Source organism: Ictidomys tridecemlineatus, unplaced genomic scaffold, assembly GCF_052094955.1.
Source record: "Ictidomys tridecemlineatus isolate mIctTri1 unplaced genomic scaffold, mIctTri1.hap1 Scaffold_212, whole genome shotgun sequence".
In the NCBI taxonomy this organism is placed as follows: Eukaryota; Metazoa; Chordata; class Mammalia; order Rodentia; family Sciuridae; genus Ictidomys; species Ictidomys tridecemlineatus.
The window spans coordinates 338,504-359,190 of NW_027521824.1; the positions used below are offsets into that span (position 1 = coordinate 338,504).

A 20,687-nucleotide genomic window follows, 5' to 3' on the forward strand; every position below is an offset into this window, starting at 1 on the left:
TATCTTACAAAACAGTTATCATCTCCAATTTTATTTTTCTTCTCTTCTTTAAAAGAATCCTCCTTCCATCATACCTGACTTACTCAGTGGTTGGAGTCAGAGTTTGCACTTGCCTGTTCCTCTTCCTGAGAGTGCTGCAGACAACTCTATGTCTTTCTCTGTGTTGTCATTTGTCTATGGACCATTGTGGTCCATAGTAACGACTGTGATCCTACTCATTTGACTCTTTCTATGGTCCATTTTTATGCTTTTTTGTTTTTCTTTGCTAATATCTTAGCTTCCAACCAATAAGCCCCTTTACTATTGGAACAGCTTCACATTTTAGTGTTCAACCTACAATCCTTCAATGGTAGGTGCTGTACAGCATTTCAGCAAGATAACTATCTCTCAAGATGAAGTGTTCTAATGAAATTGCAGGATCCTATAACACAGGTTAATTGGTTAACTAAAATAAGATTTATCAATCCTTGAGATGTTGCTCTATGTTGTTCTGTAGGCCATTCTGTGATGTTTGAGAAACAAGGGACCCTAAGAGTCCTATCTGTTACCATGCAACATATGGAGAAAAGGAAAACCATGAAAATTCTAGAGTTTGACAGTGTGCTTTGTTGTGCAAGTCCTTATTTACATGCATTTTTTTTATTCAGCTCAACAATATCCTGTTTCAGAGAAAGTTGCTATAAGAAACTTGTCATGAATACAATTGCACATCAAAGGATCTAAAGCCCTTGTGTTTCTCTGACTATTTTTAAAATGTCAAGTCTCACTTGGTAGGATGCAGTCTGCAACAACATTTATTGTGTTTATAGCCAGAAAAGAAACTGCATTAACAATGTAATTGCATCCAGTAAGGGTCACATATATTTTGACCATTATTTAACATCTCTCTGGATAGAAGCAGCAAGTTCAAAAGAACAATCTGTTTTTCATTCACATATTTTCCATCCCTCTCCATTGCTTTGATTGCTTCTATAATATAAAAACATGATGTCATTATTTTTCAATGTGAATATTTTGCCAATGTCCCAATGTATAATAGGGCAAAGGTTGGTCTCAACTAGGACATACAGAAGGAAAAATTATATTATCAATTTATATCTAAATGATAATATTGGTTAATTAATTAAATAATTGCCTCTGTGTGTGATTGAATCTACTGTTACCAAATGTCCTTTGCTTAATGGTTGGGTGTTATAAAAAATGATGTTTATCTTTTACTAAAGCACCATTTTATTACTTTTTATTAAAATTATTAATTTTTATTAAATTCTTAAAACCATATTATTTTGCATATACAGATACCCAGCATTACAATCTGAAAATACAATTCCTAAAAATAAGCTATAGGTAGGAAATCATTGGCCTCTTCTGTCTTGCTGCATTAAGTAGACTTGATGTATGTTGCATTAGTATTATTAGGAACTCTGCTAAATCAGCTCTCTAATCTTTCTATGATTATTGGATTTGGATAATTTATCAAGCACATGATTTAATAAATGCACAATGACTCTTTAAAGATAAACAACCTCTAGCCTATTTGCCACACCACAGCTATAGTGATTGCAACTACAGAGAACTTGATTTCTTTTTGTGGTAGTCATATGGGAGGTGCAGGGTGAGGATAGCCACATCTCCCCCTCTCAGAGAATGAATCTTCCTATACAAGAAATTTTCAAGAAATACATGTGATATGCAATCGAATACTTTTCATTTTTAATTTTTATTGTATATAGATATATAAAATATATAACTAAGCAGCCTTTTGTAAACTGATGTAAGAAGATGTGCTTTGCACCAAATCTGCTTCTAGTTCTTTCCTGTATGATATAGAACCTTGTATAGTACCTTCCTGATAGAAGAAATTTTGTCCTGGAAGTCCTTCCTGATCCCTCAGATGAGTGAGGACCCTTGTAGACCTTTCCCTAGCACCATGTAGAAATTATTTTATAATTAAAGTCAATACCTCTTCATAAAAAATGTTTCAAAACCTGTGGGGACTTGACTTAGTCCCTGACATATAGCTAATGCCCAATAAATATTTAATTAATACTGGAAATGTCTTTGAGCAGTATGAACATGGATTTATAAATGATCCCTGATAGCAATTTGGTAGGTGTTCACATTAGTTTCTAGAACTATTTCTCTGAACCTTATCCAAAGTCCTAAGTTGAAGTAATAATAAGGTACAATATAAGACAGGTCAACACCAATCATTTTGCATACCAACTTGTATTCCTCTTTTGTTATCCCTCTTGCTGCTAGCTGTATTTGATATGTATTTAATAAATTCTATATATAATAATAAAGTATCTTTATTTACTTAGGGCATCTTAGGTAATTGCATAACTTTATTAGCCTTTACATCAATTTTAGGCAGGAGAACAGGAAACCGGAATCTACAAACATGCAAATTAACAATGGCAAGTGTCAAAATGTATAACCCTGATGGGACCTCTTGCTCAGGTCTTTACAAATATCACTGATAGGTGTTCTTAGTTCTTGATTATTCTTTCAAATCCTATGTTCAGATTTGGGAAACATTGTCTCAGTAGCTACTGCTATTCCTGAGTTGTTAAAATTAGGAAAGAGATTGAAAAATAAAGAAAAAAGATGCTAATTGGTGTTTGAGAGTCCAGATTCTGTAGCCAGAATACTTAAGCTCAAAACACAAAATTACTATCCTGACTAAGTGGCCTTGGGATATTTAGTTAACTGTTCAATGCCTCTGTTTTCTCATCTGCAAAATAGAATAAAGCTATTGTAAGGACAAAACAAATTAATTCATACAAAAATTTAGACTAATGCTTGGCTGAGGAAAGAGCTTAACCAATGTTAGTTGCTATTACCATTATTAATATCATGCTGAAGTTAGTTATTAGCAAAATGTAATGAAGATATTTAACTTTTAATTTGTCAACCAGTCCAGGCAAAATGCTGCTAGACATAGTAAAACAAAAATTGTTTCCTTGAAGCTGCTCTTCTTGCTAAGAAATTCTAGCATACTGTGTTCCCTCTCTAGGAACAGCACGACTGGCAGAGAAAACAACTTGTTTTACAGTCAAAACATGAGTATAACACTTTTAAAAGTCATTAAAAATACCCATAAATTATTTCCAAGTTAATATGTAAATATATTTTGCTTGCTACAATTTAACAACAGATGAGTGATGACATTCCCTGAAAGAGGAAAGATATCTCAAAAAAGTGAAAAAATTAGATCCATTATATTTCAGTGGTGGTCTGATAGAAGACAGTAAGCATTCTATTTCAGTAAAAAGGTTTCTAGATAGCAAGCTTCCTCTCTTAGCCTGGAGCTCTCTACAGCCATGGAAAGTTGCAAGTGCAGAGGATAATCCTGAAGGAGTAACTTTCAGTACCTCCTTGGAGCAGCCCTGCTCTCTTGGCTGATGAGGATTTAGTGACTCAATACCCAGCTTCCTTGCCCTTTGGATAAGAAAATTCTCACACACCTATTTGATACTGGATTTTCAGTATTCTCTAGCAAGATTAGGTTCCAGTCTTCCAGGGTGGAAGATGGTTTGATAAGATGCCTTCTATTGCCTGTCTTCCCTTTCTCACCTCTCCTCTTTCTACTATCCTCACCTATTTGTGAACTACTTACATTCAAATTTTGTCTCTAGGTCTGTTCTGGGGGTAACCCAAATTAAGACTCATGGTAATCTCCAGGTGTGTCTTCAGAGTTTAGGCTCAGAACATAGGAGGTAAGTTTTTTTCAGCAAGAGTAGAGAATAGGAAGGATAAAAATCTGGAAGTTTGTGTCCCTGGCTGTTGGTTTCTCAATTGTTGGGGCTATTTTCTTCCTTGAAGGCTTGGAATTGACAGTTGTTAGTGCATATTTATAGGAAATCTGCTTCTATCAGTGTATGGGACAAATTAAAGGCCCATCTCTTTCATAATCAAGTCAAATTTCTGGGGAGTCATAGCCTCTTTGTGTCTCTTTTTTTTTTTTTTTTTTTTTGCTCTATACCCATCTGTTTCCCATCAAGCCTAAGGAATCCAGCCAGGCTCTACATGGTCTGTCAGCTGTAGCAATTCTGTAGTGAAAGGAGTTACCAGCCCCAAACCAGGTGTCCAATAATCTTGCTCAGCCCTTGACAACAGCTGGTAGCATTGTAGGGACTGAAATAATTCCTCAGGGTACTGGAGAGGAAAGAACTCTTTCTCCTCTAGGGATAGCCACAGCTATGCAATTTCAACAGCTGGATTCTAAGTTTACCACTGTTTGCTAATATAGTTCTTTAGTGTCTCATGTACTTTCCCTGTGGTGAATCTAAGGACCAGACAGGATAGGTCACAAGGAGTTCCTAAGAAGAGCCCCACGTTTTGGAATCAAATATTTGATATACATCTCTAGGGTTAAAATCTTTCTTAAAATAAATTGCTATCTCAGAGGCTTTTGGAATTCTTCAATGACTTTGAAATTCTCTGCTACTAGGAAACTTATTTAAGTCTATCTCAGTCCATCAAGAATATTCCAGTATTTTCAAAATCTTAAGAGGGAAAGGGTTGGGTCTCAAACCATTTTTTTTTTCTGAAACTTAAGTCCTCCATAATAATATATCATTTTCTTCTTCTTCTATTGGCCTTTATGAACGTAAGCAAGATAAGCAAGTTCTTTAGCAAGACCTCCATCAAAACCTTTCTGCAGAAAGATACCCTTGAGTTACTCACTGGCAACAACAGGAGATATCTTCCAGGTGCCTGAATGTCTCTACTTCCACATGCAGCTCTTACATGGTGATTCTTCTTGGGCTGAGGGTAGGGAGCAGGGTGACTTGGATCTTGCTGATTAAACTCCGTGATGTGAGTTTTCTCAGAAGTATCCATTTTGGTAGTTATCAGGATTATATAAGTCCTTCATTTTCTAAGAGAGTTTAACTTTCAAATAATTTTTGTTTAAGTAAACTTTGTCAAATATAGACATTGAAGTTCAATACGGATTCCATTACTTTTCCTGTCAAGGGCAAGCAACAGAAAGGAAGTAACACAAATATGGCTATTCTTTAGAGGGGTGCACACAAAATATATTTTGAATATATAACTCTAGCTATACTATGAAGAATTGGTAAGATATAGAATGTCAGATCATTTAGAAAGTTTATGGAACATTCTAGATGAGAGGTAATGGAAGGCTTAAAGCTATATTTTAGCCATGTTATGAGTGCCTAGATTTGTGTGTACTGGTTTTGTGTAACACTATATAATTTCTCCTTTTTCTGGGAAAATACATCAGGTATGTCAGAAGTAATATCTTTACTACCTCTCCTATACTGATACCCTAACTTCGGAAAAGGATCATGAGAACTGGAAGGTCTTATCTTCAAGGAGATTACCCCCAGTCCCCCAGCTCCTGGAAGGCTGCCATGAAGTTTGTTGTCTACAGGGTATTTGTTGGTAAATTGGGGGTTTTCTAGTATTAAGAGGCTATAAATCAGAACCAGGCCACTTCAGGATGAATGTAACAGCCTGAAGGTCACCATACACCACAAAATCATGCTATGCAGACTCTCACCATACCGTAATTTATCAGATAATACTGCTGCTCTGAAATTTAGGAGAAGGGAAAGGACTCCCTGCAGATCACTGAATCATGGCCCTATGCACTGGTTGAGGTTCAAGTTTTCTGACTCCCGATGCCAGCTCCCTTCCCACTAATCAAGAACTATGCTCCAGTCAAAAAAAGAATTCTTCAAGTTTGTATAAAAAGTCTGTGCTTCTTTCTACCTCCAGGGTTTTGCTCATTCTCCTTTCATAGTGTGGACTACTTCTCCTCTGTTACCCTCCACCTTACTGAGCCCAAAACACATATATGATGTGTAATTACCTGATGTCTTCAAGATAGAATAAAACATTGTTGTTTGTAGGAAACAAAAGCTTCATATTTAATAACTTTGTGCTACTAAATTCTTTCTGCAACTGAATAAACTGATGTTGCCAGTGAGTAACTCAAGGGTGTCTTTCTGCAGAAAGGTTTTGATGGAGGTCTTGCTAAAGAACTTGCTTATCGTTCTTACGTTCATAAAGGCCAATAGCAGGAGGATAAAATGATATATTATTATGGAGGACTTAAGTTTCAGAAAAAAAAGCTTATGATTTATCTACCTTTTGTCATATTATGTCACACCATGTCCTAGTGATACAGTTTCTCTCAATGTCTTTCTCATGCTACCTATAACACAGGTGTAATGATTATCTCATAGCATCAACTTCTGCAGTAGGATTCTGTTGTATTTTAAATTTCACTGAGGGCATAAAAACAATCCCACAATGATAGTTTTAACTTACAGCTCATGTATGAGATATGAACTCTGCTTACTTTACTATGAATTTACAAAAATGAAACAAACCACACAATGTTCAATGAGTTTCTTGGCCTGCAACTAAAGAAAAATTACATTATAGAGCCTTGGTATTGTTATTGCTTTAGTGAACCTATTTATATCCAACTACATTGTTTGTGCCTTGACTAATAAATCCATTTGAAGCATTTACTGCAAATACAATCACCATGCTGAGCAATGGGCTAAAATAATTAAGGGTAGAAAAATAGCCCTATTTTCTAAATATTCACAGTTTATGAAATAAAGATTTATCTTTTTTCCCCTCCAAACTGATCTAGATTTGTGACAGAGTCAGATAAATAAGCACATCCCATAGGGCAAAATGAAAGAGGTTATTATTATTCTTTACTAAATTTAAGAAAAAGTCTAAAATGTATGCTACATCTATGTGTGAGTGTATATAATATTTTCCCCCAAAATGAAGCTTTCCTGTGTAAAACTTTCCTAAAATACTCTTAAGAACCTTTAAATACAACTAAAATTGTATCAGGTTGGAGAAAAAGCAAACTTTATTTGAGATAACTATAATTTTCCATTATTACCCTTAAAATCTAAAATACTTGATGTATAATTAATAATTTTTTTGACAATCAGACCTTGCCCAACCTCAATGAGACCACTAGGGTCAATATTATTTAGTAATAAAAGAATGCCTTTGCAATGTGGTGATCATTAATTTATTTTATAATTTAAAATATTTTTGTTCTGCATAATAATTTTTTCTTTCCAATTCACTTTTTCTTCATCTTTTGACCAGGAGTAAAATGGTCTAAGAGGTGTATAGAAGGAAGAACACCAGGGTCATGAGGCATAGTTTGTCCTTGTAAAGTTATAATAATGGAATTTCACAGAATTTGAATCATTCTTTGCTGATGAAGTGTGCTGCAGTGTCTTAGTCCACTTTGTGTCATTAGAATATTGCAGACTGGGTAATTTATGAACAGTAGAAGCTTATTCAGCTCACAGTTCTGAAGGCCCAAGTCCAATATCAAGGTGCTAGCACCTGGTGAAGGCCTTTTTGCTGTCACAGCATGGTGGAAGACATCACACCATCACATTGTGAAAGAGCTGAAGAGAGTGCAAGCCTGGGTCTCTTTCTCCTCTTACAATCACTAATTTCATCACGGGGACCCATCCTCAGGAACTGATCTAATTGTCATGACCTCTCAAAGCACCCCCCCCACCTCCATTCACATATGAATTAGAGACTGAGTTTCTCATACCTGTATTTAAAAGAAAATTTCAAATACTACACATGGAGATCTAAATATCATAATCATTAAGGGGCTGAGATAAGATAGTATAGATACTGGCCAATATTACAAATAATATATATATTAGAAAAGATGGTTGTATAGTAGAAAGAACAGTAAAGGAGCCAGATCCACTGTATTTAACCACATAATCATTGCAGATGATTATGGAAAATTGCTTTGCAAGAAAATGGGGGACAACCAATATGTAAAGCTTTTGAAAACAACTGTGCCAGTATTACTTGAAAATCTTTATTACTAAATTAAATTGTCTTTGTTGTGAGATTAGAATACATAGAATTCCCGTGAATATACATTAAAATCGAATAATCCAAATCAACATACATTGTTTCTCTGTGATTAGCAAACATTTTTCCACCCTGGAGGGAAAATGGTAACAGATTAGATGTTATTGATTTGTGAATTATAGTCAAACTGAGAAAATGTACTACAGTGTTGCTAAGTATAAACTTAGAAACTTTTATCTTCTGTTAGAAGATTCTCTACTGCTTTGGCCCATTTCATTCCTTATCATTGGTTTCATTGTGTGATGTGCTGTCCATTGCACCACTCACACAAGATGTGTTTGCCATTAATACTGCAGCACTCTGAATAAACCCTGCAAGTGGGCTTTTGGAAAGCTACTGACAATGTGCATGAACTGATAATTGTTGGCATCGTGCTTTCAGTGAGTGAGAAGACAAATGCTCATCCATTTTGTGCCACTGGTGAATACTTTGCAGCTCTGTTTACCACGTATGCAGAATTATAGTATGCAACAACCACATAATGAAAGGTTATAAACCAATGTTTGGATGAAAAAAAACCAGAATTCAACAATTATGTAGTGGCAATGATTGTGAGGTGAAATATGGTAGTTGTAGTTTTTTACAAACAACCAGCTGAGGGACTTCTGCTGGATCCTACTATACATTTTATGCTACAGCAAAGCCAACAGCATAGACCTTCAAATTAGTCAGACTTGGGGAATGACTTGAGAAAGTTACCTAATCTTTACAATCTTCAGTTTTATTTTCTATGATATGAATGGAAAATGCTTGCCTTGCTGAGCTGTTGTAAAATTAAAGAATCATGTTTGAAAATATCTAAACTTTTGAAAAGTACAGGATATATCTAGTAGATGCTCAGTAAATTCTGATTATCAATATTTGGGTTTTGTTTTATTATTATTTTTCTATTAATTTATTTATTTACTTGGGATTGAACCCAGGGTTTCTACTGAGCTCTGTCCACAGCCCATTTTATATTTTTGTTTTGAGACGGGGTTTCACTTAGGGTCTTGTTAAGTGGCTGAGGCCAGCCCTGAACTTGCAACAATCCTCCTGCTTCAGCCTCCTGCATTGTTGACCTCAGTGTTTTTAGCATAAGATATTGATTCTCCCATTACCAGCCTCTAAGGCTGTCAGCATAATGCAATGAGATAAGTATAAAGCACTTGGAAAAGAATAAGGTCTTCCATAAACATAAGGGGCAGTTGAGTTGCCCTGGTGTGCCCAACAAATACTGAATTCCAGAGTGCGTGAAGAAAGTGTGCAGCTTGGCTCATCTCTTCTCACATGGTTGACAGGGCTGTACAAATTTCCCTCGTGCTTATGAAACTGCAAATAGGCTGATTTAGTCTAAGCATTTTATCATGGGCCAGGTGCCTAGGAAGTCCCACTTTTTATTGCCAGGTTCTTATTGAAAGAAATAGAAAGGTGGTTGGCTTAAATTCCAGCTATAGGAGCTGCCAAATGAATTTAAAAAAAAAATAACAAAACAAGTCAGTCTCTCTAGCAGCACACAAGGTCGCCTTTCTCCTCCTTCCACCTTCTTTCATTTTAATCTTCTGTAATGTGTGGTTTTCAGATTCCAAAAGTGTAAACAAAACTTGTCTGTTCTGTAGTTTCTATTATCCAGTGCAAATTGGAAAAGGAAACCATAATGCTTCTTAATCTTCTTTAAAAATTTCTTTTTACAAATAATTTATTTCCAAATATCAGTGTCCCTTACACAATTTGGATGGGGTGGGTGGAATAGAAAGAGGATTAATATCAACCTATTGCAGACAATTCTCCTTGCCTGTAGTGCAGCATGATCCATGCCAGCAGTTTCCCAGAATATTTGTGATCACTATGCTGGGGAGAAAACTCTGCAAAGACATCCCAGTCATTGAGAAAGTACTGGTTACTACATTTGCAGGGAAACGTACCTCAAAGGAATGAAGGTGGATCAAAGGTGCTTCTTTCTTTCATTTGTTTCTAGAAAACACATTTTCCCAAATCAAATTGAATTATATTTTTATCACGATGTGAATTTTACGAACAATTGAAAAATATAATTTTAAATGTTAAATGAAATTTTGTTCTTGTTGAATATATATATATATATATATATATATATGAATTATAAAATTTTATTTTCCTTGTAAGTTTATATCTTCTATGTGTTCCTTACTGTCTCAAGGTGGTATGCTGATTTCCCTGTGTGGTTTCACAACACAATGTCTTCATTCATTACTCACATTTCATAGTGCATTAATAATCTCAACACAAGTCATTCCCTGGGCGCTGGATTCAGAGTTTTAAAAGATATAGGGACATTTCTTAAGCCTAGGTAAATATTAAATATCAGTTATGTGAGAGAGGGAGAGAGAACAATGACATTTGCTGCCAGCCTTGCAGTCCTTTGAGATGTGTGTTTGAGCACAAATGACTTGTTGAGTCTATGAAACAGATCTGGTTCAGCTGTGGTGCTTATGTTGGTTTTCAAATATAAGTTCAGATGGGTTGTTGGTAGAATATGCGTGTACATGAACTCGAGATATGAACTTTGGAAATGCAGTTTGAAATTTTATTCATTTTAAAAATTTAAATACTGATCTGAAAAAAATATATAAATAGAATTGGTTTTGACATTTGGAAACATGGTTAGGAAGAGTAAAACATTAAGGAAAATAGTTCCTAAAATATTAAAGGAATGCTTTATATTGAATTATATTTTAAATGAAATAAATTGAGCATTAATTCTGTCTGGAGTTTTAATTAGTCTGATAAGCAGATTGTGGATCTCAACTGTTCGTGTGATAGTGATCTGAACTATTGTATAAGGAAATATTTTAAACCTGGTTATGGCTCCTTCAACTAGAGGAGATACTTCATAATAGTTTAGCTCAAAAAGAAAAGGAACAAAATGTTATGTTTATATAAAAGGAAGTTTAAGAAAATAGAGATTTTTATTAAATTCTATTTTTCCTTCTGTGTTTTTATACTCTAGATGTATAAAATACATGAAATAATAATAATAATAAACAAGCAAACTCTTAATTACCAAATGCTAATTACTTTTTCTTTTTCATTTCAGCTCTCAGGAGAAGTGATTTTGCAAATTGCCAATGAACCAGTTCTGCCCTTTAATGCTCTTGATATAGCTTTAGAAGTTCAAAACAGCCTTAAAGGTAATTTTTCTTTAAATTATAATAATTTTAGAAAATGAAAAATTATTCAACTAATTTTCAACAAGGAATAAATGAAGTCACCTACTATCTCATTAGCTATGGCAATGGTGTCCCTCCCTTCCTATGGAGACTTATCATGAGAAGGGCCTGGAAGAATTTTAACTGATATGTCAACACAAATGAGATGTACACAGTGTGAACAGAAGAGTTTAAATCCCGGTCTCCCTGCTTTCTTTAATCAAAGAGATTTCTAATTCTGTTTCTGTCATTATTTACCAGTTACATATGAGATAATATAGTTCAGAGATCTGATCTATTTTTTTTCAACATTGTGCCTAACACCCAGTCATTCCAAACAATGATGCCCCAGAAATTTCTCCTTTGGGATTGGTTTCTATGGAGTATGGGCCCCATTCCATTTGACTGAAATGTTGTCTCTGGTCAAAGATGATAAGGAGACAACCAGAGAAGTATTTCCACAGACTCGATTTAGTCCGTTCATGTTTGAATATGGATCTCTCTTCAGAATTCTGACCCCACCCTAATAATTACTCTCACTTCCTCTATTTCTGTATATGAATCTTTCCATTAGGTTCCTATTTCCCTTCATTAACCACACAACAAAGAGCAATATTATAATTAAAGATTTCACTCTTGTCTTGAATCACACATCTTCCTATTAGGTCTTTAATGAGTCATTTGTAGACAACTACTTCTCAATGCAAAAGCCAATATTCCAACTACAGTGCTTAAGTGGTTATCTCTGAAAAACAAATCATTCTAGAGTCAGAGATTTCCAGTAACTAGAAATTTAGTTCTTTTTATTTTTTCCTTAACTACCTGGATTGCCATTTTACTCAGAAAATTCTCCAACAATTATTTTTTCCTTCAATAGTTCATAAAGATTCTTTACTAAAGTGGCTGAACAACTATGACTCAGGAGCAATAGAGCCATAGGTCTGTTTGTGTCCCTCATGGTCCTCAACATGCTCTCCATTTTGTATACTTAAGTCAGTCTTCATGTAGTTGTGTTCTTTCCTGCTTTTATCTGACAGTCTCCAGTGTGGATACCTATAGCAGTAACTCTATCTCCCATACTTCAGATTTGCTGTCTAGAATATTTTGGGTTTAAAAACTGGATAGCTATGCATATAACATTTTGCAAAGTAAGAACAGAACAGGTATAAATAAGAGACCAAATAGTTCTGTGAATAATAACTTTTCTGCAAGAATATATTTTAGAACATCTATTTTATTTATTCTGTTGATTATTTTGCTTTTTCTTTGGTTTTCCTTTTCATCCTGTAGAAAATCGCAAATGATACTTTAAGCTTTCAGAGAATAAAAAGAGGAGGTCATTATTTACATTATGTAAATACTGTCCATCTAAAAAGGAGTAGCTATTATGCAGGTTAAGGATACCCAAAGAGCAGACTTCAAAATGTTATAATATAATAGAATTATAAATGATAAAGTTGTTTTCTGAGTCTAAATTTTCTTTGATAAATGTATAACATCTTAGTAACAAAGACATGAAAAATTATATTTAAGAAAGGTTAAAGCAATAAAGCCAGCAAAAACAAAAGTATTAGCAATAGTATTTTAAATGCTAAATGCTATCATTTTTAAACAACTGAGTTTATTTCTAAAAATCCATAACTAGACCTAATATTTCACATTATAATTGCTATGTGAACATTTTTGGTAAAGTAGGCTAATACTGAAGCTCAAAAAAGGACCTATTGTTCATCATTAGAATTATATTATTAATTTTGTTTTTGGTTAAGGACCACTTTCAACATATGAATTATGATTTTTTATTTCATAAAGTAAAATATCTACAGATTTTTTTCATGTAATCATTATGGACTTCACAGGATCTCTTGAATTCCTTATTTATTAATTTAATAAAATAAAAACCAACTTAAAACAAAATACAAAAGCTAAATACAGCCAAAAAACAATTAAAATTCCCACTTCTGAGAAACATACATTCATATATAGATAGTTTTCTGTAATATAAAAAAGAGGCAGAATTTTTTTTTAAAAAAAGAGCAAATTTGAAAATACCATTATGCTTAAATTTTGCCCTAATATCGATCAATATCTTTTGATCAAACTTGCATTTTCAAAATGAATGTTACACTAGAACTTAGCAGTTGTGTTACAGGAGAAAAGATGTCTTTGAAGAAAGGTTCAATGAGTTCCTGGAGATAAGGGGGAACTTGGCTCAGGGAACAGGGAGTTCTTGGAATACCCTGATGGAAAAGAATTTCCACACAAGCCAGAGACATGGACAGAGATTTATTTAGGAAAGCAAGGGAACATTCAAAGGAGAATGTGGACCATCCCTAGAGGGAGAAAACAGAGCCAGTTGGTACGGAGTGTTAGGGGCTGGACTAAAGTTGGACTCAGTGTGGAAGTACACAATTTCATGCCAGTTTTTCCTGGGCTTGCACATTGCCCTCTTATTTTTTGCAGGCAAAGACATTGGTTAAGGATGAAGACAAAGGGTGTGGGTTGGGTTACTCAAAAGTGCAACAGTCATGGGCATTTCCTGCCACTCAATGATTCTTGGTGTTTTCTGCATTTTAGAGTTTTATGGATGTTTCATTTGAGACAGTTTCTCTACTTTTATCTCCAAATCCCTATCTCAGCTGTATCCAGAGTACCAAGGAGAGATCCAAATGGGGAGTGTCAATTTGGGAGATGTCCTAACTGAGTTGTTAAGAATTTGAATGAAGGTCTAAGATGTCTGGGGAATGCTTGGATTTAGAAATTGGGAGAAGAGGTGCAATCAGAGGAGCTCATGAAGGAATAACCAAAGAATAAGAGAAAAAAAAATGAATGTGAAATCTCAAAGCCCCATAAATTAAAGAAGAAGAAGAAGAAGAAGAACAGGGAGTAATGGACCATGGAAGATGCTACTGATTGGCTAAATGATATGAACACAGAATTTACTACTGTATTTAGCAATTTGGAGGTCACTGCGGGTATCAGCAAAAACAGACATTTTCATGCCTTTTTGTTGTTTTGGGTAGTGGTGGTAATGGTATAAGCAAAGCTTGATAAAAGGGATTCAATGGAGAATGGGTAGGAATAAACTGAATGCAAGTGATGTAATTATTAAGAATTATAGAGCAAAGAAACTTTATCAGATTTTTCCTTTGATGACAATGCTACAGTGGATAGGGAAAAATTGTTCAAACCAGAGAGAAAAGGAGAATTTCTGGACTGATTTTCTTGAAAGGGGAAGCATAAGTTTAAACGACTTTGCCTCAATTAAGAACTGTCTTGGTCCCTTTAGGGTGCTATAACAAAGTCCCTTAGATTTGGTAAATTATAAAAGCAGAAATGTCATCACTCAGTTCTGGAGGCTGGAAGTCCAAGATGAAGGCAAAGCAATACAGGTATCATTTTGCTCTATAACCTCACCTGGTAGAAGAGGTGAGGTAGCTGTCTTTGGCTTCTCTTATAAGAGCATTAATCTTATTTTTGAGGGTTCTAGCCTCCCTCATAATCAAATCATTGTCCCAAACACCCAACCTCTTAAGATTGGGAGTTAGGATTTCAACATATGAACTCGGGGGGAACATAACCATTCAGCCCAAAGCAAGAACACAGTAGTACATCCATAGCCATGTGCAGAAACACAAAGCTTATTGTAGATGGTTTTATGGGGTTGGGACAGCTCTTGCTAAGTCTCTATAGTCTGAAAAAGCAGTAAAATTGCTCTGTAAGGGAGTGGGAGAATAAAGAACTATAAAAATGTGACAAGTTTATTGGGCACACTAAGGGTCCAGAAGAAATAGATATTTAAATAAATATATCGCCAGCTGTGGTAGAGCATACCTGTAATCTCAGCTGTTCAGGAGGCTGAGGCAGGAGGATGATCCATTGGAGGCCAGCCTAAGCAACTTAGCAAGGCCCTAAGAAACTTAATGAAACCCTCTCTCCATACAAAAAAATTAAAAATCCTGGCAGGGATGTTGCTTGTTGGTAAAGTATCCTTGCAATCAATCCCCAGGACCAAAAATAAAACAAAACAAATCCCAAAAAAAATCTGTAATCATAAATGTAATTCAGCATAAGTATACATTTCTTCCAGCCTTCAGATGGAGATGAAGGTGTAAAGGATAAAAGATTTCTTTCTTAACTCATCACCATGTTGATAGTTGTTGAAAGACAGATTGACAAGAACAAAGCCAACAGATTTATTTAATATAAATTTCATGTGACAGAAGAGCCTTCAGAAATGAAGGTCCAAAGAAAGAGAGAAATGATTATATTTTTAAGTTAACTTTAATGAAAAATAGACAGTTGTATAGGATCGTGGTGATTGTAGTACAGAAGGTTATGGCCTAATGATAATGAACTATGGAGGTGGGTGGTTACCAATGATCTGATCTGTTTGTTCAGATTATTCTCTGCATTCCTGTCTCTTCAAGGATAAGAATGTTTCTTCCTCCAGGTACAGGCAAGGCATGTTCAATTGGAAAGTTTTACAACCTACTTCATAGGAAGGTCAGAGAATTCTTTTATGGCCTGCTTCAGGGGAAAGTAGTGGGAGACGATCAGAGAGAACTTCTTGTTTTTGATATTTCCTCAAATGTCAAGGTGCCAAACTTTGGGATAATGTGTCCTGAAACCCATCATAGGCATAAAGCCAAGAGGTTTAGCTTTAACCAGGACCAGGGTTTTTCTAAAAGGATAGTAAACTAGTTAGATCAAACTGAGATTGCATACAAAGGAGTGTTTCTTGTGATGTATCACAACACGGTAGAACAAAGTGAGTCTATGCAGGAGTGAGAACAAGGAGGGGGAAGAAGAGCCCACATCAGGTCTTGGGCAATTCAAAGAATTGATTCTAGAAAGATAGGAAGGGTGGTCAGCAAATGGGACCCTGGAAAAGGAGAGTATGGATATTGGCAATGATAGCATCCAGGCCAGCGTGGGACCATGGGAAATGTGGCAAGTGGTCATGAAAGCTAAACTGGCTAATACGAATGAAGACCAGAATACATCAACATGGACATTGAAATTGCCAAGAATTAAGACAGAAGTGGTGGAAGAGGGAGCGACTGTGAGTCAGGAACTAAATTCTTTAGAGCATGAACAGTAACTTAGAAATGACTCAGAATATCCTCCAGGGGCCCATGATAGGAAGGGCATGGGAAAAATTGAGATCCGAGAGGACATTGTCAATAGGCAAAAGCCAGGTTTTGACTCAAACAAAAAAGTAAATATCCTGAGAAGAGGCCACATTGATAAGCTTTTCTTCAGTAGTTACATTCAAGAACATGTCATTATGGGAGGAAAAAGACAAAACTAAAAAGCAAGACTTCAGTTTTTCTCCAAAGATTCCTCCCCAGGTCCGGCACTGCTTTGTACAGATGAGGCTCTGCCTGAAATGCGCGTTCTGGGTTGGATGAGCAGGAGCCCTTTGGCTTCTTGCTGTTTTAACAGACTGCTTCTGCTGCAGGTGAAGAGCTCTTCCTTTGGTTACTTCTGTGTTTTGTTTTCTTTTGATGTGAAATTCCTTGAATCTCTCTCTGTCACTTTCACTCAGAAAATGTGGCCAGTCTTTGAGGTGCACCCATCTTAAAAAATAAAAGCACACTGAAACAAAATGTAATAGATAATAGGTTCAAAAAATTCTTTTTACCATGTCCTGGAAATGAATGAATATTTGATCAAAGTCCCATGGCTGATCCCCTTTAAAGGATACATTTTTGTAGTTTATCACTACCGAATTAAAATTATCATGGTCAAACATTATTTAAATGTTAGATAAATTGTAGGCACCTGTTCTATTTTTATTATATTGGTAATGACTTTGTTTCTAAAATAGAATACTTTAAAGTACTAATTGTGAATAATGGACAGGATTTACCAACACCTAAATTAATATTTCATTTTTGTCTACAATGATAGATAATGTCATTATCTAAAAAGAGTTTTCATATTGTGTTAACGGGAATATAATTTTACTGCGTAATACAAACTTAAGTTGTTGATATATTTTTTAGTTTTTTATGACAGTTAGCAGTGATTAGTCTTAAGTTGTAAATTACAGTAGGAAAAAAAAGTGACCTTGAAGGGCTGAACTATGAAATACTGTTTCTCCTTCCTGCAAAGTGTATAAGGATGAAGGTCTCTGAAACCCAATTGCATTTTCAACAGTGTAATTTTTAGCCCTTGACAACCGGCCATCTTGTTTATTTATTACACTAGTTTACAGTAGCAGCAGACCATTCTCCACCGTTCTCACAACCACCCGAAAGAAGGATAATTTACCAGTGAATAATTTGTTTGAGTTGATTTATTGTGTCATTCTTGGAAGCTCATTTTGATGAGTGACCTTGGCTCCTAATATTTGGTCAATGCCAAACACATAATATAAAATGAATATTTATATGGGTTTATGAAGATAGAGCACAAATAGTAACTGAAAAGGTAACTGACACACTTCAGATATATTTGTGACAAAGAAAAGTTTGCACCAAAATGCACTGGGACTGGTTTGTTGGGTCAGAGGGAGGCATCAAGGAAAAAATTAAAGTATAACCATATCCTGGAACCTGAAGCAGACTAAGAAGTGATCTTAGTTCACTATTTCCCACTTTATCTGCTTTTTAAGCATAAAGCAACACTTTAGATAACAACTGTAGAGTTCTGATGCTTTTTGTTTAATATTTGCTATTTTTCTTTGTCAAATTTCTGAATGTTAATTATTTAGCATTATTATAAAAATGTATATGACCAAATAAAGGAAAATAAATTTTTATTTGATCTAACTCTGTATACATTTATTTAGTGCAAGCCAAAGACTTAGCAAGAAACATAATTTTGAATTCTATGGCTTGTTGCCACCTCCTGATTCTCTCACTAAATGTAAAATAGTTATTAGCAGCATTTCCTCCTGTTCTTTGAATAACTGACAATGCTGATTTGATCTGATTTTTTCTTTTTTTATTATCTCTGATAGTTCATTAATGCCCATAACTTTATTTTAGAAGGGACAGTATTTCAAAGTGATCCTACCACTAAGAGAAGCATTTTGTGTCTGTAGTTTCAACTTTTAAGTGTCACTGTTAACTCCTACAATCACAAGTGATATAGACATATCTACTGTATTTAATCTTCTTTTTGAGTAATATAGAATGAATTTTCCAACTGGTAAAACAAAGTTCTGTGCTATACAAATTGCATGTCTCCAATCTTGGTTTTAATTACCACAAATTCCAACTCTACACAGTCCTATGGATAGTAAGGGATCTGTACACTGCTTACCTCGTGCTCCGAACTCCCTAAGAAGCCCAAGGCACTCTGTTAGAAATCCAAGCAACTCCAAGAAAGACTTTGTTCCCATGGGAATTCTGAATCCTGCTAGATGGGTAGCCATTGGAACCTGAATTGGCATTTTGAAAACTGACCTTTAGGTCACAAGGATTTCAAAGCATTCTCTGAGAGGTATCTTAACTTGCTTGCTTGGATTAATGAAGAAATCTGATAAAATATTTCTAACAACAAATTTAGTCTTGATGTTCAATATAATTTTGTATGAATTCCAACTGTAAAGCTCTGTTAAGAATTGTATTGCCTTTGTTGGTAATCCACACCTAATTCAGAAAAAGGACTTGAGACTATTGGATCTGTAAGAGAATCTGTTTTTTCTCCACATTGTCTACATTTGCATCTAGAAGGAAGCTTTTCTTCAACACCATTTCTTATATTTTTATCACATACTATCCCTTAATTATTATTCTAATATCCCTGTTCCTTTTGTTCTCCTTGGAACCTACTTCTTTTATTTATCTTCTGTCTCACAGTCAGCTTCTCTTTGTGGTCATCCTTTACTTACATGCTCACCCAAGTTTGCTTTTCATTTTTAGTTGCTTACATGTGACAGTATGGGGATTGAAAGCTGCTAGTGAGTTCTCATTTTTTGTACTCTTACATTATAGTAATGGTCTGTTGTTTGATGACTTTTCTCTCTAAATGTATTTTTAGGATAAATTTCTTTGCCCATGACAGTATAGAACCATAATTCTTTATTCTATGTATGCTGTCTCCCTGGCAACACTTTTAAAGTTATTTCTATAAAAAATATTTTTGCACAAGGTCCTGGATTTGATCCCTACCAAGAAAATAACAACAACAACAAAAAAATCTTTTTATCTTGGCTTGTAATAGAACATAAATACCCTTGCCCTCATTGTGATTAATTTTGTTTTAGCTCCTTTTTTTTGGTCTTTTTCTATTTCCTGGTTTAGCCAATACATAATTAAACTCACATATATTATTAAACATACAATTCCAGATTTCTGCTGCAGGAGGATAATGGTAAGAATAAACCACACATAAATGTAATTCATAAGAATGTTTTGGCTCATTCTTCTAAAGCAGCCAATAACTAGATCATTTAATCACAAATATATCACAGTGACATCTATGAATGATAGAAAGAGCCCAAATTTCACTTTCTGCACCAGGCTGACAGACTGGTAGAACCCGTGTCATGTAGCATATTGAAATCTTGCTAAATTTTTACTTGCTGGGGCCATCTAGATTATTGGAAAATCTTAAAAATTTATAAATATTTTTTGTCACTTTGTTAAAAAGAAAGTGGCTACCTGAATTCTTCTAAACCTGCTGATCTGGCATTTTTGCAAAAAAGCATTTCTATTGTATTGTTTAGCCAAATTATCCATTGTCTTCTGTATATAATATCCTGTATATACATGCATTATAAAATCAGTGTTAGATTCTATGAGTATCAATACTCCACTAGTTGACAGATTTCTAGCTTTACCTGAGTTTTGCTTGTATAACATCGTTTAGTAACCAGCCAAGGTGATACAGTGTGATTCATACTAAAGAAGGCAGCATGAAGAATAGAAAAATGTAGAAAAATGAAGGACTGTTGATTCCACTGGCTGAAACCATATTGGCAATTTTTTTCTCTTCTCTTTAGTGATGCCACAAGATATTTTGAAGATGACATTAAATAACATACATTTTCCTCCCCAAATAATCTCCTATTCTGCTTTTAACCACCATATTATGTGCAACATAAATCATACTTTTTCTTGTCACTATAAATCAGTGAAGTCTAAGCTATGATTGTGCAATTGTTAGCACCTTTAAAACTGTGATAAGCTCATCCATAGAAGAATAGGTACTGTGAAATACTTTAAAGAAAAAGGCTGTGTTTGTTTGATATAAAAATGTAGTTTTAGAGTATGACCAGTACATTTCACTCTTAATTTAAAATGAAATTGAGTGGGTTTTTAAAACTACAGCCACAAAATAGAACCAAAAGATAGAGAAATAGAAATAAACTAAAATCCAAAAAACTTTTGGAGTATAAAGCCCTGAAGAGACCATAATAATAGACAGTAAAATCACTCTTTAAAATAGGACTGGTATAAATTTGTCAGAAGTTGTAAAACAGACATAATACACAGGAGTTTATGCCAATGAAACTCATCACACGGTGAAGTGTTTCAGATGAGAGTTGGTGCCTGCAGGGCCCAGACCCTGGCAGGTGGGAACCTGGGTGACTCAGTGGATGCAGTCAGCCCTGCAGGTAAAGGCCTTATCTGGAAGTCA

The 20,687-nt window shown here is 34.9% G+C and overlaps 1 long non-coding RNA gene across 1 annotated transcript in view; it reads left to right on the forward strand.

The window, feature by feature from the left end:
* The window catches only part of LOC144373022 (uncharacterized), a 143,386-nt gene that overhangs the window by 87,002 nt on the left and 35,697 nt on the right, over positions 1-20,687 (forward strand). Inside the window, exon 2 of the long non-coding RNA XR_013432826.1 lies at positions 10,979-11,072. This is a non-coding gene — a long non-coding RNA (uncharacterized LOC144373022). The remainder of the gene's footprint in view (positions 1-10,978; positions 11,073-20,687) is intronic.